The 24,590-nt window shown below is 45.6% G+C and overlaps 5 non-coding genes across 5 annotated transcripts; all 5 read left to right on the top strand.

Annotated features, from left to right (window-relative positions):
* Window positions 1-20,533: 20,533 nt before the first annotated feature.
* TRNAT-CGU (transfer RNA threonine (anticodon CGU)) lies at window positions 20,534-20,606 on the top strand. The gene has a single exon. It is a non-coding gene; the product is annotated as a tRNA-Thr (tRNA).
* A 384-nt stretch (window positions 20,607-20,990) lies between these two features.
* TRNAT-CGU (transfer RNA threonine (anticodon CGU)) lies at window positions 20,991-21,063 on the top strand. The gene has a single exon. It is a non-coding gene; the product is annotated as a tRNA-Thr (tRNA).
* Window positions 21,064-21,447: 384 nt separating this feature from the next.
* TRNAT-CGU (transfer RNA threonine (anticodon CGU)) lies at window positions 21,448-21,520 on the top strand. The gene has a single exon. It is a non-coding gene; the product is annotated as a tRNA-Thr (tRNA).
* A 384-nt stretch (window positions 21,521-21,904) lies between these two features.
* Window positions 21,905-21,977, top strand: TRNAT-CGU (transfer RNA threonine (anticodon CGU)). The gene has a single exon. It is a non-coding gene; the product is annotated as a tRNA-Thr (tRNA).
* A 384-nt stretch (window positions 21,978-22,361) lies between these two features.
* TRNAT-CGU (transfer RNA threonine (anticodon CGU)) lies at window positions 22,362-22,434 on the top strand. The gene has a single exon. It is a non-coding gene; the product is annotated as a tRNA-Thr (tRNA).
* Window positions 22,435-24,590: the final 2,156 nt, after the last annotated feature.

The following is a 24,590-nucleotide window of genomic DNA, read 5'->3' as shown; positions in this document are numbered from 1 at the left end:
TGTATTTTAGTGTTGTGATTCTATTATTTGCTGTCATGGGCCACATGCGTGTTTCTTTTTGTATTGTCGCCTTTCGTTGCCTGTAATGTTTGTTAATTTTTGTAATTTTGTAGTTCAGATTTTTTTCTGGGTGAAGGGGCCAGTCAAGCTGTGAAATGCAGCTTTTTTCCCTTCGCACCAAAGCACGTATACATTGTATTTTCGTGTACTTGTCACGTGGTTGAATAAACTCAAACTCAAACTCAACTGTGTGCTCCCACGTGGTCGCATGTATGGGTGCATGCATGCTCGCCGCAACAGCATAAAGAAAGCCCCAGTGAAAAAACAAACCTAAATATTACAGTCCAAGAATAAGACTAATTGTATGTTCAAAGGGTGCCAGCATTCTCGCCTGCTTGAATGGGTCGAAATACGATTATGTTTTTTTACAACAGAAAGAGTGTCAAAAACATACGACACCGACCACTTGCCACTTGTTCGCGCCGTTGCATATTCTGATATTTGACCCCGAACGAATGTAAACCTTTGAGGCCGTCTTACAGACATATTTTTTACAAATACTGCACCATTTGAGACGAAATTAAGCACGCCAGAACAACAACAACAAAAAAGACTGCAACTGCATCCGTATGTATAGACCATTTCATCGGGAGCGGAGAACCGGGCTGGCAACTGGCGCTTTCCTCCTTTCTGGAGCGCGCCGACATGGCGGAGTGTACTACGAGCGGCGTCGTCGAACAATTTTAGTGTGTTTTAGGTCAAGCTGCGGATTTTCTTCTCTTTTATAGCGATGTCAGCCAGTGAAAGGTCAACGGGAAGCCACTGTGCAATTTTTGGTTGTTCTAAGAACTACAGAAAAAAAATCTCTCTTCTGAATAGTGTGCGGTACGCATCGCCAAACGCGTGGCGTTTGTGGTTGCATCGTGAATGTTACATCGTTTGTGTTACGTGACAAGTTCTCTATCGCAAGTGCCACTATATACCCGGAACGCCTAGAGTTTCACTCGGCCAAATGACAATAGAATATGGTTACACAATGCAAACCAATATGTTTGGTTACATAACCACACATAACGCAAGTACGTCCCTGTTCGTTACAAAACATCTACGCACCACTCGTGTAGCCACCTGTGTTGTTTTCGCCTCGGTTTTATTTTTACATTTTAGTATGAAGGGTTTAGTCAACATAATTAGCCTCGCAGCTCGGTTCAACACGGTGATCAATTTAGTTGATGTGGCTGTATTAACACGGATGAAAAACCACTCACTTCACAGTGGAGTTACCGGCACTACACAATTAGTTTGTTCATATGGTGGTTTAGCGACGTTACACCCCACATATCACGCAATTAATTTGTGTAGTGCCAGCCAAACATTTACTGAATTTGAGAAGAAATTGACGTGGTGGAATTCTTTTAATTATTGTACAACTTACGTAAGAAGGCTGGATGTATTGTGCATGGTGTGTGGTATGAAAGTCGAGTAGTAAAAAAAAAGGAGTTCTGTAACTTCGTGTTTGGCATAACCACATAAGGAAGACAATTTATTGCGTGGTAAAGAACCGTGTTTGAGAATTCGCGCGATGACATACAGCATATCTAACTCTTCTAAGATCAAAGCAAAAGTAAACCACGTTCTCATAGTTGTTTATTGTTTCTGTAACTGTCAACTTCTCTGCCTACCTTTGCGAACGACATACAAGATTTCGCAAAAGCCGTACAACTAGTAGCCACAATTATGAAAGAAATAAACGCAGAGTGTCTCTTATGCCGATATCGAGCCCGGGCGCGCTTGGTGCCTCATCGGCATAAAAAACTCTAACCAGAGTCCTTCTCTAGCTATATTCACTTTATCGCCGCCACAATCCTATCAAACGCCACGACTCTAAAAAGAACAAAAAAGAGAAAGCGTGCTGTCATGTAATCTTCACCATCGCTTTTTGTACCGGGCCCCATCAGTTTCAATTTCGTGCACACCGGTAGGCAACAAACGAGTGAGGGCTAGGCATTCATTAAAAGTTGAGAAAAACATAAACAACAGTATGTGGGGAACAAACACATGCCGTCATTTCCAGGAAATCGCAATGGCGCGCTCACGCGCGATCGCATGTACGGGTTAGAGCCACAGCGAAAGCATAAGCATTGCTAGTGAAAAAAAAAAAAACTTAATATTGAATTCAAGAAAAAAAATAATGTATGTTCGAAGGGTGTCAGCACTTGCTTGTCCTGCTTGAATGAAGCGAAATATTCAAACGTTTTTGTTTTTTTTTTCAACAGAAAGAGTGCAGAAAGCATACGACACCGAATAATTCCGACACGTTCACGCCATCGCATATTATCATATTTGACCCCGAACGAATGAAAACCTTTCAGGACGTCTCACAGTCTCATTTTCTACTTATACTGCACAATTTGAGCCCAAATTCAGCACGCCAGAACGAAAACGACTGACAGCAACTGCAGCCGTACGAATACTTTCCATAGAAACGCTGAGCTCGGCATGCTCTAGTGGGTTGCCGGACCAAGATAGAGTCGTGGTCTCCGAGATTGGCGGGCGACGCCGCACGCTTGCCATCTCGGAGGCTATGGTAGAGGTTACTAGAACTTTTGAGTGGCATGGCCACGTCTCACCGCCTGGTGCCTTCCGCGTTGCTCGTTGCGGCGGTGCTGCAGTCGATTAGAATTGAAAGCGAAGCGTTGCGCGCATGAGCGGCTATACACTTTGGCTCCCCCGGCGCGCTACTTTGACTCCGGCTTTCTTTGTGCCTGCCTGTTAGGCACGTCTAGCATATGCTGTCGTGACTCTTGAGAGATGACACGCCAAAGTACTGAATTTTAGCTCAATGATTCCTTGTAAAGGATAAAAAAATATTCATTTTCTTGAGGTTAAAGCGTTAAAAGCGCTATACTATATAGGTATAAAAACTACGTGAAAAAAATACCTAATCGGCACAGTGAGACTTTATAGTCCCGACATTATTACACACGTTAGCTGAAGTTAGATGTGCTACAAAGTACTTTAGTACTGTGAACATCAGCAGAAGCGCGTGGTCTATACAGCCGAGTTAAAGAGTACTTGACTTCGCAGGTTTTATCATGGATAATTATCGGGAGCAAAAATACCCTGCCAAAAGCGCACCGAACCGGGAAGCTGTAAATTTAGAAGGAGAGGAAGGTAATCTAAAAATCCTTCACCCCGACATTTTTCATGCTTGTCAAAAGCTGTTTTTACCCACCCCCCCGCCCCCCCCCCCACCGGAAAAAAAGATCCTCTGTGCCGACCGTTTACATTTGGCGAAAGTTAGTAGAGCGCGTCTCTTCACAAATGCGCAATGTAAATTTGACATTTTCTGCTGTACGTGAGGTCACAAAAATAATTCAATAAGACGCAGTCGGACGACACGGGTCACGCATGGCATACCCATGTATAAATTGCGACTGTTCTGAGGGGGCATTTCACATATATTGTTAATGGGCATGGCAGGGACTTGTTACTTGACTGCATGCACTTGTGCATGACTCTCTCCAAGTGGTTATGAAAAAGAAAAGAAAAGTGCCGCCCGTAACTCTCCATCTTTACGATGACACCTAATCAGGTTGGCACAGGTATGGGGTAGTGGTAATAAAAGGAATGGGTGGGGTAAAGGCAAAGAAATACAGCAAAAAATTAAAATAGGACTCATTCGATTCTTCTCCTCCGACACACGCCCGATTAAACGCAACGCGCAGCCGACTGGAAAAGCCGCTGAGGAAGCAAAGGGCACAAGTAATGCGCTAGATTTAACGCGGGAAATAGGAAAAATGGGGTCTTCTAAACTCACAGAGTAAATCCAGTTGACACCCATGGTTGTGCCACTTCAGAAGGCCAATCCGTATCGCGACGAGAAAAGCTGCAGCACTTAATCATCACTCCGGAGAGTCGACTGGGAGCATCAGGATCGTAGCACGTATTGCCGCAAGTAGTGACCCAATTTTTCCGTTCATCGAAAGGCCGGCTTAAGATGGCGGCGTCAAGGAAGCGGGCGGTGTTGTTGTCGAACTCTTAGCGACGTCGGCAGTAGCCGGCGGAAGTGAGGCAGCGCGCGGTGTTCACGTCACCGTCGAGCACGTGTGGTGACGACGGCAGAGGCCGGCTGAGTTGAGGACGAGAACGATGTCGTCGTCGTGCTCGTGGGCACGACGGGCGCACTCGTTTCAGATCGAAGGGCGGCTTCCGAGGTCGCGCTGCCAGTACCGGTGAGCGCATCCCGAAAAGAGCGGCCCTTGATCGACGCGCTGCTCCTAGGGGCTCTGGCGTAATCCATGGTTTGGAGGCGACTGGTGGTGCCATAAAATGAGACCATCACGACCGCAACCTTGCCCTGGAGCTGCCAGGAGGGCAGCGCGGATCGGTTGCGGAATGTTTTTCATAATAGTTTATGCAGTGTGGATGCTGTACTGCTCACGGTCCTGGGCGTGCTTGACACCGCAGCGCAGGCACCGTTCGTCTCGCAAGCAGGTGGTGGTTGCGTGCCCGAAGCGGCCGCAACGCGAATACTGCAGAGGCCGGGGCTGGCGAAGACGAACAAAGCGAATTTCCTTGTAGACCACTATATCCAAGGGTTTCACCTTCGCGGGTGGTACCCGCGAAGGTGAAAGCAAGCCAGTTGCCTCTGCACACACCGGACACAAGTGGCACTGGTGACACAATGTTATCGGCGAGGTCCTCGAAGGTGATCGTCTGATCCATTCCAAAGATATCACCGACACAGTTGAGGTTCAGATGCTTGGTCTGAACCTGAGTCTCGCAGATCGTCCCAACCCGAAGTGGAGGGGAGGGGTGGGTTAGATCTGAAGTGGAATGCTTTTCAACCACAACCAAGTTGGGCTGGGTCACACGTCCGCGCTTGGTTGCCGGGAACCCCGAGAGGAAGGCAGCGAACGCGTCCCGCAGCCAGGAAGTTCGTCTTTTTCTGGACAGGCCAACAGATGATGGTGGCCGCATGGTCACTCGGATTTAAGTCACCAACGAAGTGGGGATCTTGAGGGCGTGGAGATGTTCTCGAAGACACGCGCGCACTTGGAGAGGGCGGCTTTGCTGGGCTGCCTTAGGGGATGTGAGAGGAAAGAAGAGGGTGTTTTGTCCCTATAGCAGGAAGTCGCGGCCGTGACAAGAGAGGTAGAAGGCCAGGTTTCCGCCTTCTTTTCGCTCGAAGCCAGGAAGGCGGTGGCAGTGTCATGGTTGCCAGTCCCTCTCTCTCTCTCAGTGATTATGATAAGGAAAGAAGAGAAGAGTGCCGCCCGCGTCTTTCATTTCGATGACACCTCAACAGGTCGGCACAGGGAATGGGGTAGTGGGAATAAAAGTAGATAGGTTAGGAAAAGCAAAGGAGGAAGGAGAAGATAAAAAAGGGTAACATTGGATCCGTCTCCACCAGCGCACGTCCGAACAATAGCAATACACAACCGTTTTGGAACGCCGCCGAGGACACCACGAGAAGCTCCGCCAACATGGGAGAGGTTTAACAGGTCGTATAGGTGCGTTTGATGTTGCATGAGCGCGGAGCGCTCACCAGGGCTCGTAGCTACGGCTCTGAAGAAATCAAGATCTGTTGAACTAACCGAAGAGAGTTCACTCGACTTCGGTGTGATTGAGAAAAAAAGAAAAAAAAACATTAAAAAAAGAAAACACGTCCACGAAGTCAGAGGTGCTCAAGGAGCGCCGTGTCCTCGCAAAAAGGTAGCAGATACAGTAACTCTAGGCTCGCCGGCTGCTGCCGGCTGCTGCGCGCTCGTCCGTGTGGCGGGAAGTGATGGTGAGAGAAACCCGTTTCCGCGCATCTTCGAAGAGGCCGACAGATGTTGTTTTGGGCGTGGCCACTGCGAGCTCCACTTTCGCGAGCTTGTCGTAGAACACCTACCACATTAGAGAACGGAAGCTGTACCTTTGGACTCTTGTATCAAAACAAGGTAGTGGCGGCGTACTGAACTGCAATACCGCGAGCGAGATGGCGTTGTTAATAGTATCATCATTAAGTAGACGCTTTTTTTTGCTGCAGGTGGGGTGCTCAATGCTGGTTTGCACTGCTCGCTCCCTCTGGTACTCTGTTTTTTTCTTGTTGATAAATTGTGGATCGCGAGTGTAATTATCGCCATGTGACCTAACTAGCCTCTCTCTACTGCCAAGAAAAAACGTCAATCAAGTAAGGTTGGGATCGTTTATTGCTAGTGTCCTAGCCTGTATGCGGTCGGGTCCCATGTATGCGGTCGGGTCCGAACAAAACAAGTCACTCATACATTTCGAAATCTTTCAACCCATGTGTAAAATCTCTTGAAAGCTAACAAGCATATGGATATATTTGAACATCGAGATCGCTGAATGAACGTCACTCTTATTGTGTTGTGGTGTTCGAGTTTAACAGCGTGACTTCAGGACAAGCGTCCGATTATGCCGTCAGAGGCGGCACTTGCCAAGCAGTTTTGATCTTGAAGTGAAGTGAATGCATGATTTGGAATCGGGAAGAAAACTTGCAGATTGCCGATAGATAGCTCGTGCAGTGAGAGCAATGTAGGTTTGCTAAATTTGTTTTACAAACAAATTTGCCGAAGCGTGCAGCGGTGATCCTAGTACGAGCGACAGACTGTCCTCTCCACTGCCTGCTCACTTGTGCCTGAGCATAATGACAGCGAGACTCACGCAAAGCTTATAACGCAGGTTGTCCGACATAAACTTCAGAAGTGTCATAGAGCGGCGCCTCAGGGTGTCGCAGCTGTCACCGACCTGATTCGGGATGAAATCGGGCAAGTAGTCTCTTTTCCGCCACAATCCCGAGCTGAACCTCCCACGCTATCCTACGCGGATGCCCTGCGAGTCTCTACATCATCGATGGCACGTTTCTCGCGTCAACCTGCTGAGACTTCTCGACGTTTCCCAAGCCCAATCCACCGCCCAGCTTGACTGTGCCCGCTTGTTCCTGTCGGCACTCAAAGAGGACGAAGATGCTGCAACGAGGCGGCAACGTTACACAGTCGTCGACAACGCGTAACTCCACACGTCGAAGTTCGTCCGCGTCATCCGAATCTGTGTGGAATCAGTTAGCGAAGGTTACAAACAAATCTCGCAGTTATTGACCGCTCCATACTGCTGAAGACAATTCATACCCAACGTAACTGGTCGGGAACATTTGGGCAGCACAAGGAAAGATGCTATACAAAAACCGATGCACAGATTTCAAGCCTTGCGGTGCACCGGCTCATTGGTGACCCGAGGTGATCCTCCAGCGGTGATAAGTTGTGGGCCGTCTCACGTTATCAGCACCTTGCGTAGCTCAGTAGCTAATGCAGCACTCATCACAGAGTAATCATCTCATGTATCGACGAGAGCAGTTACTGGATGATAGTCAACGGAAACGGTTATAGCAACAGACGTTCCTTTAGCGGTTACGGAAGAAGGCGTCAGCAGTATGTCATTGGGGGGTGGCATCTAAAGATATATGTCAATTCTCCCAATTGGAGGTTGCTGATCTCAGTTTCTCCGGCTGAACTTGAGCCACTGACACCAGTGGACTCAAAGGCCGCTAGGACGTGGTTTCGCGATGTGGGATAACGAGGTGATAGTGAGCGTGACTGTCGTCACTGAGGGTGAGGATGGAGATGACTGCTTCCTAAGTACTGCTTAATTTCGTACGGGCGCTCACCATATATAGCTTGGACAACGCGCATCAGGGTGGAATCCGCGCAGGCCTATTCTTCGGTAGTAGCAGTCGCGGTACATGCGTTCGCTTCGCTACAGAGGTAGCAAAAAGGTCGACTGTCAGGTGCACGCCGTATGGTGGACTTCCGCGGGCCAGTGCGATATTCAGTCGCACTGGCCGTGTTACGATCGGCGCTGGAGCCAAGCAGAAAGGGGTGTTCGCGGTTCTGTGAACAAGTTGTCGAAAGGATGCGGGCCTGCTGACAGCCGTGTAAATATGGGTATTGTACTCCCAACGGGGAAGTGAGGCGCATGCAATTGGGACGCCGCGCCACAAAGTGCTGATCTAAACGACCGAAATGGTTTCGGACACGCTAGCTTCCTTGAAAAGATGGTGGTGACACCATAGATTTGCTTCAGCCCTACAAAATGAGCTTGACAAGCGTGGTTCATTTGATGCTCTAGTGGTGCGGTAGTAGTACGAGCGTTCTACACAGCAGAGACAATTCGCGGAATTCGAAATGGAGCAAAAAATAGAAAAAGTCCGGCTTCGGATTCAGGAAAAGAGGGAGTTTTTGTCGTTGCGTCAGCAGTATACTACACAGTCGGGACAATGTACCGGCACAGAAACGGCCAGGCGCATGCATCCCATTAGCCCACAAAAACTGATGCCCCCATTTAATCTGGCACGTTATGACATTGACGCATACCTGAGAAGGTTTGAGCACGTCGCGCAAAGTCAAAGGTGGCCCTGCGAAGACTGGGATACAGCCTTAAGCCTCTGCCTAAGCGGGGAGGCGTTGAATGTTTCAGCTAAATGCTCGCGTCAGGTTGTACTGACTATATGAGAAGCTGCGAAAAACGCTTATGATCCGTTCCCATCTCACTGAGGAGGGTTTCGCGAAAAGTTCCGAAGAACGACATGGGACGCTCAAACAGATGATAAAACGCATGTGCCAGGAGAAATTGCACGACTAGGATCGTTACCTCGCTCCGTTGTTATTTGCTTACCGCGAAGACCCACAGGAAAGTCTCGGATTGTCTCCATTTGAATTGTTGTACGGAAGGACTGTTCGAGAGCCGCTGGTGGTTCTAAGGGAGTTGTGAACAAATACGGCTCTTTCGGAAGAGTTCAAAAACCACGTACGAGTACGTGATTTCCCCCCGGGAGAAGTTAGAGCACACCTGTCGACTGGCGCACGTGGAGTCAGAGCGTGCAGGGAAGCGTTATGGCAGGTAAACAACTTGATGAGCCGAAAGCGTTACTTGAAACCGGGGGAGCAAGCACTGATCCTATTGTCCACAGATAACAACAAGTTGCTAATGCAGTGGAAGGGGCGCTTCAACATTTTCAGCAAAAAGGGGTACGTCGACTATGAAGTCGAGATCGGCAGCTCCTGCAAATTTTTTCACATAACTATGTTGAAACGCTATCAAACGCGTAGCCCCGGAATTGCTGGAGCTGGAGCTATTGTCATTTGCGAAGACCCGGAAAGTGGGGACATCGAGCTCTTACAGCCTCATCAATTGCAGTCTTTCAGGGACGTGAAGATATATGATCACCGGCCAGTGTAACAAAAAGCAGAGGTCAACCAATTACTCCAAGAGCACCAGAAGATCTTTTTGTACCTTCTCGGAAGGACAGAGCTGACTGATTGCAAGCTCGAACTGTCCAGCGAACAACCCGTGCACGTCCGACAATACCCAATGCCGTTCGCAGTGAGAGGCATTAGAAAGGAAAAGGTAGCCGAAATAATGAAGCTAGGTATTGTGGAACAATCTGAGTCACCCTTCAATTTACCTGTCATCGCTTTGCGAAAACCAGATGGAACACACAGAGTGTGCATCGACTTCCGCAGACTTAATGAAGTCTTGATGGACAATGCTGAGCCAATTAATCCTCCGCTCTGATGAGCTGCTTGCGACGGTAGCCCTCTTAAGTTAGATTTTGCCAAGGGGTACTGGCAGGTACCTCTTGCTCCAGAGGCAAGACCTAAAACAGCGTTCGCTACCGAATCGGGGCACATACCCTTTTGCTATATGCCTTTCGGGATAAAAACTGCACCGGCCGTTTTCACTAAACCTATGAGGCACGTGCTCTCGGACGTCCCAGACTTCGCGTACTATTATGACGACGTACTAGTCGCAAGTACCACGCGGGAGTAGCACTGCCGAACCCTCAGGGAAGTATTCGTCCACAACTGTAAAGCGGGACTGACGGTAAAAACGGCAAAGTGCGAAATAGGCATGCAGCAAATATTGTTTCTTGGGCATCAGATCGGCGCAGGAGAGCTTTCTTCGCTTTTAAAGACCTTGGAGAAGATTCTGAGGGCGCCCCTGCCGACCACGAAGCGACAAGTGCGATCCTTCCTTGGGCTAGCGGGATACTACCGAGAGTTCAACAGCGATTATGCAACATTGACAAGGCCGTTGTCCGACCTCACCCGAAAGGGGCTCCCTAACACTGTGAAATGGGGTCCAGATCAAAAGTGTGCGTTCGTTCAGCTCAAGAAATGCATGAGAACGACACCAATAGACCTCTACCGGGATACGTCACAGCGTGACGTCATCGGTGCACGTGCAAGGTGGTGGTTGGCAAAACACTCCCGCTGGTGGCTGAGTGGACTGCAGTCGCTTGGTGCTTGGGGCATCGTCCGTTGGCTTGGGGCAAGTTTTTTTCCTTTTGAAAGCTCAATTGTCATCTCACAGTGGCAACATTAGCTCTGGTATGTGTCAGAGGACATCTACGTGTGTGGTAAAGTGCGTGAATAAATATTTGCCACGCTGGCTGGCTTTTTATCTCGGAGAAGGGAACACACGCGGTGGCCTGTGCGAGGAGCAGTGGCATCGTCTTTGAAAATCTGCAGTGTCGACTGCAGAGTGTAGTCTGCGTTGAAAGGCATCGACAATATTGCTTCACCTTTACGGGCGGTGAAATCGGGAATATTGTGCGTGGTGTGTGCAGTTTGAATAACGCGATGCATCCTGTTTGCGAAAACACTGGTATTCGTTGCGGGCTGGTTGCAGTGACCGGTTGTCGATGGAGCTTTGCGATCCGACAGTTTAGTCAAGGTAAAAATGCATTTCACGCAATAATCTGCGAATGGGTATATCTCAGCGTATGCGCGGTGTGCAGAAAAATAAAAGTGCGTGATCTCCGGGTGATATATACGACTACTCATGAGCTATAAGAATGTTGTAGCGTAGCCGAATCTGCATGTACACTTCACTGCGGCTATAACTCCTATTATTGGATACACGATACGTGTTTATAGAAACAGCGGGAATTTTCGTTTCTTATCTACTTTGTACTTTTACGGCGCGATCGTTATTAAGCCACAATGCACATTAGAAGTTTTTGTATCAAGTCTAAAGGAGCAATAGGGGTATGAAAACACGTTATAGCTGTCAAGCGCGGCAAGGTATCTGTGCCAGATAATACTATATATTATTAGGTTATCCGGTGTTACTTCACACAAATTTTCACTGGGTTATTGAGAAACGCCGTGGCAGAATTTCACTTTAATTTTCACGAGGATATGCTAACCTCACCCTAACGTACGGCAAGAAGTGCTTTTTTTCATTCATCTCCAATCACACGTTTGCGCACTGAGTAAGAATCTTATCCGTGGCGTCGCGCACAGCAGCTCAAAACCACGCTGTCACCAATGCTGTAACTTGTTTAAAACTGCAGTGCACATTCCACGATGGAAATTGAATGCGTTAACGCCCGTGCCATGTAAATATTTCTCGAAGTGCCCAGTCACTGGGTAGATTCAAAACATTCGCTTTCAAAAAGATGAAATTTTTTTATGGCTGCCATCTACGTGGGTGAAGCCCACTGCGGCCAACTCGCGTCTCTCAATACACTAAATAAAGTTTCTCCATCCATCCATCTACGACGACCAAATTTCCACACCATGAAGTGACCCTTCCGTGACCCCTTTCTTTCAAAAGCTGCGACTTTAGACATAGCAATGTAGAAATTTCTGTCAAAGGAATGCAGACACGCAGCTCTCCTCTGCAGAAAGATGCTGCCGGCCGAGCTTTCTTGCCAACCAGTACCTGCTCCGAGAAAGGGTTTGATGGGCGGGGTGCCTGAAGCGACGTCACACTGTTTACAAACAGAAAGAGGTCTATACTGAAGCTTCCTGATTTCGAACGACAGTTAGTCATACAGACCGACGCTTCGGACAGGGGAATCGGAGCGGTGCTCATCCAAAAACACGAGCAGATTCCCCCCCCCCCCCCCCCCGTGGCTTATGGTAGTCGAAAGTTGCTTCCCCGAGAGGTAGCGTACTCGACTGTCGAGAAGGAAACTCTTGCTCTTGTCTGGAGAGTCAAAACGTTCCAGGCTTTCTTGTACGGGAAACGTTTTCTTGTTCAGATGGATCATGAACCTCTAAAGTTCATTCAAAGGGCGAAATTTCCCAATGGACGAGTCCTTCGTTGGAGTCTTAAGCTCCAACAATACAGTTCCCACGTACAACACATAAAGGGCTCAGAGAATGTAAGGGCAGATTAATTGAGCCGAGTTGACGATGAGGAGGCCTGAGTGTACTTAGGTTCTATGAAACGTGGATGACCGCGTCGCGCATAGAGGCCCAGGACATTTGCTTTATTTGGTTTGTTTTATTCATGTCATATGGCCACATTTTTAAAACTTTTTTTGCATACATGGATGCTTCGTATCTTCTTAATTTTGTCTTAAACCTTTCTGTATCACAGTGGTTTAGAATTGCCCCATATTATTTTTCTCTTGGCTTTGGAATAATTATGTGTAGTGATTATCTTGTGATCCGTGTCATGATCGCCGGAAGGGGTGCTTCGAAAACAGCTGCCTCGATTCTAGCCGCGGGTGTTATTTCTTGTTTCACGTGTGTAGCCGTGTCGTGGTGCGCGGGTTATGACTTTCTTCGTATAGTGACTGTGAAGTGTAGTGTGTCGTGTGTTCTCTGCGATGTCGCCCACGTTAGTGTAATGGTGCGCGAAAAAAAAAAGCGCATTTGTGGACAACCAGAATACCAAAAACTTTCGACCAGTGCGAGTTTGTGTTTTCCTTGAATATTACTCAGCAATATTCAATGAACCTCTGCAATCCTCGTTTCGCCTACACGCCGCATCGTCCAAGGAAGGGCGCTTTTGTGTTGGGTAGATTACATTCAGCGACTGGCGACACAGTGGCGGCGCGGCCACGTCTTCTCTACACCTGTACTGTAAGGAGAAACATGTGTCGAGGAAAATTAAATGACCCCGAGAGGGAACGAGACATCTCGACAGAGTTTGGACTGCATCAGAATTGGCAGTTGACGTGCAGCCAGCAAGATTTGCGGTCGTTGGTGTCGCGAGTCTCGCGTAGGCGGCAAGCACGGAGTGACCCGCACAACGTATTGAGACGGCTGCAATACTGGGCACCCTCGTCGTCTAATAAGCTGGCGAGATCTTCAGCGACACACCGCCAACTCCCCTAAGTGTTCCAAGAGCTGGCCTAGTCAGTATGAAACATTTCATTGTGACGTTTTTTAAACTGTTAATTTATTATAACCAGCTTTTTAAAAAAAATGATTGTAGTTTGTAAAATGATTGTAGTGCACTGTGTCGCAGCTAGCAATTCCGATGCGCGCGCTTGAGCTTTTTTTTCCTAGTTTTACTTTCTACCTCTACTTTCATCATGTTGTTATTTTATTAACATTCCGCGTGTTTGTGTTTTGTCTGTACCTGTTGTAGTGTTCTTTTAGAGCATAGTTTTCTTCATCACGTATTAATGTTTTTCCTCTGTTATTTTTGTAATCTCTTGCCGATTGCGCTTGTTTTAATTAAATGCTTGTTCGTTTTGTATGAAATCTCCGTGTCTGCTGTACGGTTGCATCGGTCAGGCCCATACATCACCACACGTGCAACACCGCACGGTACGACCAACCTGCAAATAAATTCGAGATGTACCACTTCGAGGCCTTTCAGGCGTCGAAGACCGAAGCGTAAAGTGGAAGCCAGCGAGTCTGCCGCACGTCGATGTTAGATAGGCGGGGCCTCACCCGAAGCGTGTGACAAGTTGTGACGCCACGCCACAAAGGGCTCAACGAAACGACCGAAATGGTTTCGGTCGCGCCAGCTTCCTTGAAGAGATGGCGGTGGCAGCATGGATTACCTTCAGCCCCACAAATGAGTGTGACGAGAGCGGTTCATTTGATGTTCTAGTGGTGAGGCGGTAGTACGATGCATGACGATAGTTATAGCACGAGAACAAAACGACGACATAGAGACAAGAAAGAAGGACACGAAAGACACGAGCGCTTTGTGTCCTTCTTGTCTCTGTGTCGTCGTTTTGTTCTCGCGCTATAACTATCGTCATGCCATACCAACTAGCCCAAGCTGCCAGACTTCTAAAGTAGTACGAGCGTGCGACGCAGCACGCAGCGGCATCCTGACCCTATATAAGAAAGAGACAACTTGGCACCGGAAGGAGAGTGTGGACCCACCCGTCAAAAACGTTGACCAGGGCGGGCGTGAGCGGTAGCGTTCAAAGTGGTGCATGTGTGGTGGTTAGACGGAAAATTTTAAAGCTTTTCCTTCATCTAAGAGTGAGGAAAAAAAAAAGACTCATGATAACCAGCCACAGTGTGCTTCTGAGAGGGCCTTTGACGAGATCGTCACGATGTAGGACGACATCTTAGTCCCGATGTTCGTCATGTGGCGAGAAACACTCGCTTGCACATAACGCAAAATAAACCTCTGAACACTGCTTTGTCGGTCTCTTCATACTCGGCGTCTTCCTCCCGAGTCCCTGGAGCCAATAACGGCAAAGTCCCAACACCGCAACTACGGATAGCAGCGGTGGGATCCTGGTCAGCCCCGGGCTCAACAGTCGAGATACTTGTTTATTTTTCGGGGGGAGGGGGGGGAGTCAAGGTGTCGATAGGGTGGACGTAAAACATTTCAAAAAACGTGTCGAAAATCATAAAAAGTGAAGAATATATGATATTATTTGCTACCTTTGTAGTTTCCACTTTCAGTATAGCGCCAAAAATTCTAAAGTGGTTCAAAACATCATTTGGGACAGAAATTAAGAACGTAAATCAAATCAACATTTGAGTTAGTTGAGTTGGGTGGTTCCGTTCGGCTGGAGAATAGCGATTCTTTAAGGCTACATCATACTGCAGCTATATATAGTTGATACGGTTCCGGGCATAGCACCATTCCGTTCATTGTCGTTACTGCAATAACTTCAATTCTGTGAACCACAATATAATTTTACCACAAATGAACCACCATCTCGATCATGAGTTCATTTTTTTTTGTTTCAGGGATGCAACACAAAAATCTAAAGACGCAACGCTTCACGAACATAATCACTGTTGTTATCACCGTGCTCAATTGGGTTAAGCGTAGTAATGCAGTAGATGCATATAAAAGCCATCATCAGTCTCATCTTAATCGCAGCACTCAACCCAGGGTGAGGGAGTATGGTCGAGACCTCAAGAAAGCAACACTATATATATATATATATATATATATATATATATATATATATATATATATATATATATATATATATATATATGTATATATGGCACAATGGGAGCATTGTCAACAAGGATAAATATATTTATTTCCCAACAGTTTCGGGAGGAGTCCTCCCTTCATCAGGGGATGAGTTATACTAACATGAACTTCCAAACTTCCTTGCTGCCGCGTCCCTCTCACCTTGAAAGATGTTTGCGAGAGTGAGAGAGAACTAAAAAAATAAAGAAAGAAGAAAAGAGAAGAAAAAGAAGAAGGAAAAAAGAAAAAAAAAGAAAAACCACTGTGAACACTGAGCACGAAACCAAATATTGGTGTACGTCCACATCCAGTTCTTATCCCGTGCTGGTCAGTTCTCGACGTGTGTCGGGTCACCCATGATTGTCGCCGCGGTGGCGGGAGGGGTCCGCGACGGTGTGCGTAAGGAAAGGGTTTCCCCTTAATGGGTCGGTCAGCTCTTTGCCTTTCATCTTCTTCCGTTTCCCTTGGATGGCCATCAAGTGGTAGGCGAACGTAAACACTTTGTATGTGCACGTGAATAAAAAAAGAAAACAAGAAAGGACAGTGTACACGTACGAGTCAGTCAGAAAAAAAAAAACAAGCATGGTCTCCAGCTATCAATCTTTTTCACCAATTTCCTCCTGGCTTACTTCTCGGAGGCAGGAGAGTCTTCCGTGTCCTCGTTGATGCCGGCTACTAATGTTCTAAATTTGAAAATAAAATATGCCTCACGCTGTTCGCGCTCGCGCCTGTTTGAGAAACCGGACTGCAAAAGAGTTACGCTGATATTTCCAAAACTGTGGTTTGGCAGGCGCAGATGTCTAGGTAAAGGTAGCTTCGGCAGCGAAGTGGTGTGATACCGGTGATTATTGAAACGCAGCCAAAATCGTTTATGAAACCTGATATCTAATAGCCGGTTGTGGGCCTTTGCGGTATAATCAGACCTATTCATGACTGCAACAGCACCACTCTTATCTGCTGACTTCATGATAATGTTAGGCGGGATGACAACAAATTTAGGGCTTTAAGTTCGCTAGAAGAAAGATTGCGGTGAAAATGTACGCGTTTTTTATATACTTCCATATTGTCACGTTGAACAGCTTTATTATACTTATTGATGCGTCTATCGCGTTGGGAAGGCGGGACCCAGTGTTTGTGGGAAGGCAGGTTGTTTTTAATATTACTTTCGTTTGGCTGGTCATAATAATACTCACGTAAGCGTACATTACGGGCGAAATTGTCCAAATCTTTTAGCAGCTTAAATTCACTGTGTTCACCTGTTGTTGGACAAATATTGAGGCCACGACTAAGGACGCTACGTTCATCAGTCGTCAGCATTGTGTCTGAAATGATGACAATGTTGTTTGCTGTTGGTTTTTCGGTTCCCCACGAGAACGAGACTTCCGAGAATCGGGGCACAGTACTGCGGGATGGTTAACTAGAGACTGCAGCTGCGGATTTGCCTGCCCTTTTTCTACTGGAAGGAGGACAAAAGATACCGTCGCGGGATTGATTCTGAGAAAGCTCGGACCCCGAGAAACGTCAGTAAACCTGCTTGGCACGCGCGTCTGTTTTGAATTTTTTGTGAATATTGAACCGGACCCAAAAGCCCTTTATCCCTTTGTATTTGAAACTATGGGTTCGAAGAGGACCACGTCGAAATACTGAAATACTTGAATTACCCGAACGCCTCTCCATCCTTGACTGTCATTGATGACTCCCAAACCAAGCATATCTACCAGTACTTCGATCCTGCACTCGTTGGTACGCCAGCTTTTGTATCTCAGTGTGGTGCCGTGATGAGCGACGCGCCTGCGCTGCTTGATTTTGTGCCCTGAACCCCTACAACAATTGTGCTTCATGTAGGTACCAATGACGTCGTTCGCATTCCGGTGCGAAAAGCTTTCCAAAACTACTGTGATCTTTTTAACGAAATGAGCAAACTGCACCCTGAAATCCGGAGGATCTACGCCAGTCTCATACTGCCAAGGACCACGAATCACCGATAACGATATGCCAATGCGACATTAATTCGTTGCTTCAACGAAGAAGCATGCTATTTCAATCAATTGGTGAAAAGTATTGCGCACATTCTCGGCTCGTCAACTTTCTGGATCACTGCTTCGAATGGCTGCCCTCGCACAAGGTGCTAGCTGAACACGGTGTACACACAAATTTCAAAGGCATTTATCTTAAGGCTTGCCACATACGCTGCCTCTGTTACAAGACGTTCAACGTTACGTCTCTCGTCTGTTCTGACTGCACTCCAAGCAGTCCTTTTCAGCAACGTACAAGAGAACCACGCGAAATGAATAAGCATTCCCTGTCCACGCCTTCATTAGGCCAGACAGTGAATTGCAGACCCGCTGAAAATGCATCACCGCTCCTCCAACGCAAGACGCAATGGTCGTACACAAAGAAGGCTTCAAAGAATTCTCCAGAATGTTCCACAACACTCGCTGCGCCACTTGAGCGTTCAACTTCCGCTCTGTGCACAATTGAGGCCTCCACTAAAGTTCGGCGCTACGAGCTTCACAGTACATACGCTCAAGCCGTCCAGGCAGCGCCAGCCAAATGACAGACCTTCACTGCTGGTAATGCTACGTTTCTAAGTTCTAAAAGATTCCTAAAGCTAAAGACAGTGGTTGAAAAAACGGTTTGTTGTGATCTGCACATAGACAAATTGAATAGCTACCTGTCTGCATCAGTTTCTCCAAAGGGTCTCCGCATTTGTGTAAAACCTGCTTTGTCTGACATGTCAAAACTGCATTTATCCAGATGAAATGGCATTCAAAAAATGCTTCTTTAGAGCTCACTCGCGTTGTGTTAGATAATTTCACTCATTTCAGTGAGCATCTTATAAAACAAGAAAACTCACTCGTAGCTAATTCAGACTTGTCATCAGCTGAGTCGGCTGAACTTGATCCATTTGAATCGAAAAAGCGTCATGACATTACCGCGAAAGAAATCAAGAAATTATCCTGCGACGGTATCTTTTGTCCTCCTTCCAGTAAAAAAAAAAGGCAGACAAATCCGCCGCTGCAGTCTCTTAAGTTAGCCATCCCGCAGTACTGTGCCCCGATTCTCCGAAGCCTCGTTCTCATGGGGAGCCCATAAACCAACAGCAAATCAACATTGTCAACAATTACAATTAAGGTGCACGTTAAAGAACCCCAGGTGGTCAAAATTTCCGGAGCTCGACTATACGGCATCTCTCGGAATCATATGGTGGTTTTGGGACGTTAAACCCCTCATATCAATCAAACATTGTCAACATTTCAGACAGAACGCTGACGACTGATGAACGTGGCATCCTTAGTCTTGGCCTCAACGTTTGTACAACAACAGGTGAACACAGTAAATTTCAGCTGCTAAATGATTTGGACAATTTCGCCCATAATTTACTCTTACGTGAATATTATCATGACAAGCCAAACGAAAGTAATATTAAAAACAACCTCCCTTCACACAAACACTGGCTGCCGCCTTCCCAACCCGATAGACACCTCGATATGTATATCAAAGCTTTTCAGCGTGACAAAAAGGGTTTTTGATAAAACAGACGTTTAAACTATTTTATTACAAACGCTTCCTTGATTACGTGTTCCTTGTATGGCCACATGGTGAACAGGAGCTTCTTTCATTCATAAATGATTTTAACAATGCCCACCTATCAATATAATTTTCTCATGCGTATTCTGCGTCCACCATTACCTTTTTTATTTGACCATTTTTTGTTACAGACAACAAACTGTCGACCACGCTGTATAGAAAGCCGACAGATCGACAACAATATTTGCATTTTGACAGCAGCCACGTTAAACACTGCAAGACCAGCATTCCACATAGCCAATTGTTACGCTTAAACAGAATCTGCTCTTAGCCATTCGTCTTTCAAAAAGATTGTGCAACACTTAAAAACGCCTTGTTGCAGCAAAAATATCCCCCGCAATTAGTTCACGATGCGATCCAGCGCGCAGATACATGTGACCGCAGAACGCTTCTCTGTACCGCGAAGCCATCTACTCAGCCATCCCAGACAAACCAATAGTGCTAATTATATTGTACATAAGTCCCACGTGAATCGGACGTACTTAACAAGCACCATAACATTCTCATGCAAAGTGAGCGCACGAAACACATTTTTACTGAACCACCCCGAGCAGTGTACCGCCGAGCTAGAAACCTTTGCGACATACTATCTATCATCTTCATCATTACCTAACATTGCCCGCCTAAACGCTATCGGATGCCATCTATACCACAAACCGCGTTGAGGTATGCCCCCATATGTGCACTTCCCAACAGGTCGCCAGTAAGTCTTCAACGTTCCGTTTAAAAATTAAAGGTGACTTTGACGGTGACACCGAATATGTTATTCATATGCTTGAATGTACAATGTGCGGCAAACAGTAGATCGGACAAACAGATAGCCCTTTCCGAATACGATTAAAGAATCATAAATCTCACGCTAACACATTCCCACACCTTCCCATATCAAAACATGTGCATCTCCCAGGGAATCCTTCCTAATTCACAAGTTTGATACCATCGCGTCTGGTTTAAGTGAATGCACTGGCAAACTAGGTTGTTTGTCTCTGTAATCGACTTAGTGATAGTAAGTGTACTTACATTGTTCGTTGAACTGTGAAGTTTTTATGCCTTTCTATTTTAGTGCTTTTAGCTTTCCGATTTGAATTTTTTTACACGTGTATACCTTCAGCCTCATCATTTTATCATTTGCATCAGCGATTGTCTTGAGCTGTTACACACATTTTCATGGATGACGTTTATACCAGTTGTGGTCAGCGTTTCTTAACTGTGCTTGATATGAACATGAATATATAATGGCCTTGTTGCTACGCCTTTTATCCTCATGATGCTCGGACCCCAAGCAAAACGTCAATAAAACTGATCGCACGTGCGTCTGTTTTGACTTTCTCGTATATATATATATATATATATATATATATATATATATATATATATATATATATATATATATATATATATATATATATATATATATATAGATATATATATATATATATATCTCATTATTATTGTGTTAAAAACACGGAAAAACGAGCCCTTAGGTATACACTTCTTTCCCTTATTTCATTGAACGAGGGTCTCGTACTGGCAGACTTGGTGTGTTTAGGTTGTATAAGAGGGACAATTAATCAGCTGCCCGCTCATAATAAGTTCACGTGCTACGTGACGCCAAACATGCACATAAGAGTGTTTTCACACTCGTTGTTTGGCTTATAGATGGCGCTGACTGTCGCTCCTACTTCTAAATTCACAGATAAACCCAAAAAAAGTGGATGGAGGGAGTGCCGCTGTAATAGCTCAGTGGTTAGAGCATCGAACGCGTAATTCGAAGGTCGTAGGTTCGATTCCTGCTTACAGTTGGTAATTTTTTCATCCACTTTTCTTTCTTCTTATTTACATTCCATTATTGTTAATAACTTCCCCTGTACATTCCTTGGCATTACTGTCTGTTATATCTCATTATTATTGTGTTAAAAACACGGAAAAACGAGCCCTTAGGTATACACTTCTTTCCCTTATTTCATTGAACGAGGGTCTCGTACTGGCAGACTTGGTGTGTTTAGGTTGTATAAGAGGGACAATTAATCAGCTGCCCGCTCATAATAAGTTCACGTGCTACGTGACGCCAAACATGCACATAAGAGTGTTTTCACACTCGTTGTTTGGCTTATAGATGGCGCTGACTGTCGCTCCTACTTCTAAATTCACAGATAAACCCAAAAAAAGTGGATGGAGGGAGTGCCGCTGTAATAGCTCAGTGGTTAGAGCATCGAACGCGTAATTCGAAGGTCGTAGGTTCGATTCCTGCTTACAGTTGGTAATTTTTTCATCCACTTTTCTTTCTTCTTATTTACATTCCATTATTGTTAATAACTTCCCCTGTACATTCCTTGGCATTACTGTCTGTTATATCTCATTATTATTGTGTTAAAAACACGGAAAAACGAGCCCTTAGGTATACACTTCTTTCCCTTATTTCATTGAACGAGGGTCTCGTACTGGCAGACTTGGTGTGTTTAGGTTGTATAAGAGGGACAATTAATCAGCTGCCCGCTCATAATAAGTTCACGTGCTACGTGACGCCAAACATGCACATAAGAGTGTTTTCACACTCGTTGTTTGGCTTATAGATGGCGCTGACTGTCGCTCCTACTTCTAAATTCACAGATAAACCCAAAAAAAGTGGATGGAGGGAGTGCCGCTGTAATAGCTCAGTGGTTAGAGCATCGAACGCGTAATTCGAAGGTCGTAGGTTCGATTCCTGCTTACAGTTGGTAATTTTTTCATCCACTTTTCTTTCTTCTTATTTACATTCCATTATTGTTAATAACTTCCCCTGTACATTCCTTGGCATTACTGTCTGTTATATCTCATTATTATTGTGTTAAAAACACGGAAAAACGAGCCCTTAGGTATACACTTCTTTCCCTTATTTCATTGAACGAGGGTCTCGTACTGGCAGACTTGGTGTGTTTAGGTTGTATAAGAGGGACAATTAATCAGCTGCCCGCTCATAATAAGTTCACGTGCTACGTGACGCCAAACATGCACATAAGAGTGTTTTCACACTCGTTGTTTGGCTTATAGATGGCGCTGACTGTCGCTCCTACTTCTAAATTCACAGATAAACCCAAAAAAAGTGGATGGAGGGAGTGCCGCTGTAATAGCTCAGTGGTTAGAGCATCGAACGCGTAATTCGAAGGTCGTAGGTTCGATTCCTGCTTACAGTTGGTAATTTTTTCATCCACTTTTCTTTCTTCTTATTTACATTCCATTATTGTTAATAACTTCCCCTGTACATTCCTTGGCATTACTGTCTGTTATATCTCATTATTATTGTGTTAAAAACACGGAAAAACGAGCCCTTAGGTATACACTTCTTTCCCTTATTTCATTGAACGAGGGTCTCGTACTGGCAGACTTGGTGTGTTTAGGTTGTATAAGAGGGACAATTAATCAGCTGCCCGCTCATAATAAGTTCACGTGCTACGTGACGCCAAACATGCACATAAGAGTGTTTTCACACTCGTTGTTTGGCTTATAGATGGCGCTGACTGTCGCTCCTACTTCTAAATTCACAGATAAACCCAAAAAAAGTGGATGGAGGGAGTGCCGCTGTAATAGCTCAGTGGTTAGAGCATCGAACGCGTAATTCGAAGGTCGTAGGTTCGATTCCTGCTTACAGTTGGTAATTTTTTCATCCACTTTTCTTTCTTCTTATTTACATTCCATTATTGTTAATAACTTCCCCTGTACATTCCTTGGCATTACTGTCTGTTATATCTCATTATTATTGTGTTAAAAACACGGAAAAACGAGCCCTTAGGTATACACTTCTTTCCCTTATATATATATATATATATATATATATATATATGGAATTTTTTTTTTACCGCGGTGGTCTAGTGGCTAAAGTACTCGGCATCTCAAGCATTTTTGATAGAGGCGAAAATGCTTCAGATGCCGTGCGCTCAGATTTCGGTGCACGTTAAAGAACCCCAGGTGGTCGAAATTTCCAGATGCCTCCACTATGGCGGCTCTCGTAATCATATAGTGGTTTTGAGACGTTAAACTCCAGATATCAGTCAAATCATCGAATGGAAAACTCGTTCCGCAAAAGACTGATGTTTCGGCCATGGGACCAGCCTTCCTCGGAGTGATGCACACATGTGACAGACGCGTTATATAAGACAGCGAATGACGTATAACACTGTTATTGAGTGACAAGCGATTGTTAGAAGCGCGTGGAGAAACAATATGCGTGATGGGACAAGAAAAAGAAAATGCGCTCATGTGCATTAACGCCAGAAAACAGAGTAAAAGAATGAAGCTGCAATACAAGTGTCATCGGCACAAACAATGATTGATTGATTTTTGGGGTTGAACGTCCCAAAATCACCATATGATTATGAGAGACGCCGTAGTGGAGGGCTCCGGAAATTTCAACCTCCTGGGGTTCTTTAACGTGCACCGAAATCTGAGCACGACGCAGAAACAATATCAAGCCGTAGGTTCAATTGTGTACAGATTATCGATCAACATCAGCACGTGCGCAACATGCTGTCATAACCCGACAGCAAAAATGAAAGGAAACAGTGACCTCATCTAAGAGTATCAATAAAAGCAGCGGGGATGGTGGTGAGCAACTAAATTGGTAGATATAGGTTTGTTTGGCAGCTCTTTCATTGATACCTTAAGTAACAGCTTTAAATTTACGGATTACTATGATTCTCAAAACTCTGTCGTGGTGAGAACGGAAACAATATTGAAGAATTGTAGCTGTAATATCATGAGTGACCTGGATTTTGCCCGTGTTTTGATATCGGAATGTTAAGAATACTGAAGCATGACACTTTTGGTCGTTAAATTGGTATCTGAAGGACGTTTCGGTTGTCCAAAGTATATACTGTAGTTGTCTTACGGAATTAATTAAAGAAAATGATGCCTCCTTCAATAGTAACATGGCCTGAGTGAGTGGAATTGTTCATTTCCGCTTCTCGGCTATGTGTTAACATTCCCAACAATGCCTCGCCGTGGTGGTCTAGTCGCTAAGGCACTGAGCTGCCGCAGGTCACGTGATCGAATCCGAGCTGTGGTTGCTGCATTTTCGATCGAGGCGGAAGTACTGTAGGTCCATGTGCTGAAATTTGGGTGCACGTGTTAAGGAATCCCAGGTGACCAAAATTTCCGGATCGCTCTACTACGGCGTCTGCCATATAATATGTTGGTTTTGGACGTTAAACCCCACATAACGATCAACAATTCAGAACAATAGTAAAGGTAATTGGAACATTTGTGTTGTACGTTTTTTTGCGGAGAAGCTAGTTTCATGTTATATATACATTACAGCATTTCATAGGAACGCATTGGCGTACCATGAAAGGGAGGTTTGACCACCTCCGACGCAACTCCTGGTACGCCTATGCTTGCCTATAAAACGCTGTACTATTTCTGCCATAAAGTTCGGAAGAAACGGAATTGGAAAATTAGCTGTTTTTGCAAAACTGTCCTTGATATAATTATGAGAGGTGCCACAGTTTAAAGCTACGAAAATTTGGACCCCCAGTGATGCTTTATCATGCACCCATATTTAAGTAAACCGGCCTCCAGCATTTGAATCCCCATCGAAAATGCCACCGCGGCGTCCAGGATTAGATCAGCCCGTGACTTGCGGATCTGCAGCCAAGCACTAAAACCACTCCACTAATGTGGATTGTATTCTGTCTTCTTTTCAGAAACCCAAAACCTTTGGGGTAAGGTAATAATGTTCACCTTAAAAACTACACACTTCGCGTTCATTGACGAACCCATTTTACGGCTTGGTTTCCTCATTCAAAGTTTGT

The sequence above is a fragment of the Rhipicephalus microplus genome, chromosome X (assembly GCF_043290135.1).
Source record: "Rhipicephalus microplus isolate Deutch F79 chromosome X, USDA_Rmic, whole genome shotgun sequence".
Classification (NCBI taxonomy): domain Eukaryota; kingdom Metazoa; phylum Arthropoda; class Arachnida; order Ixodida; family Ixodidae; genus Rhipicephalus; species Rhipicephalus microplus.
The sequence above is the reverse complement of the archived record's forward strand: the minus strand, read 5'-3'. Positions and strand labels throughout refer to the sequence as shown.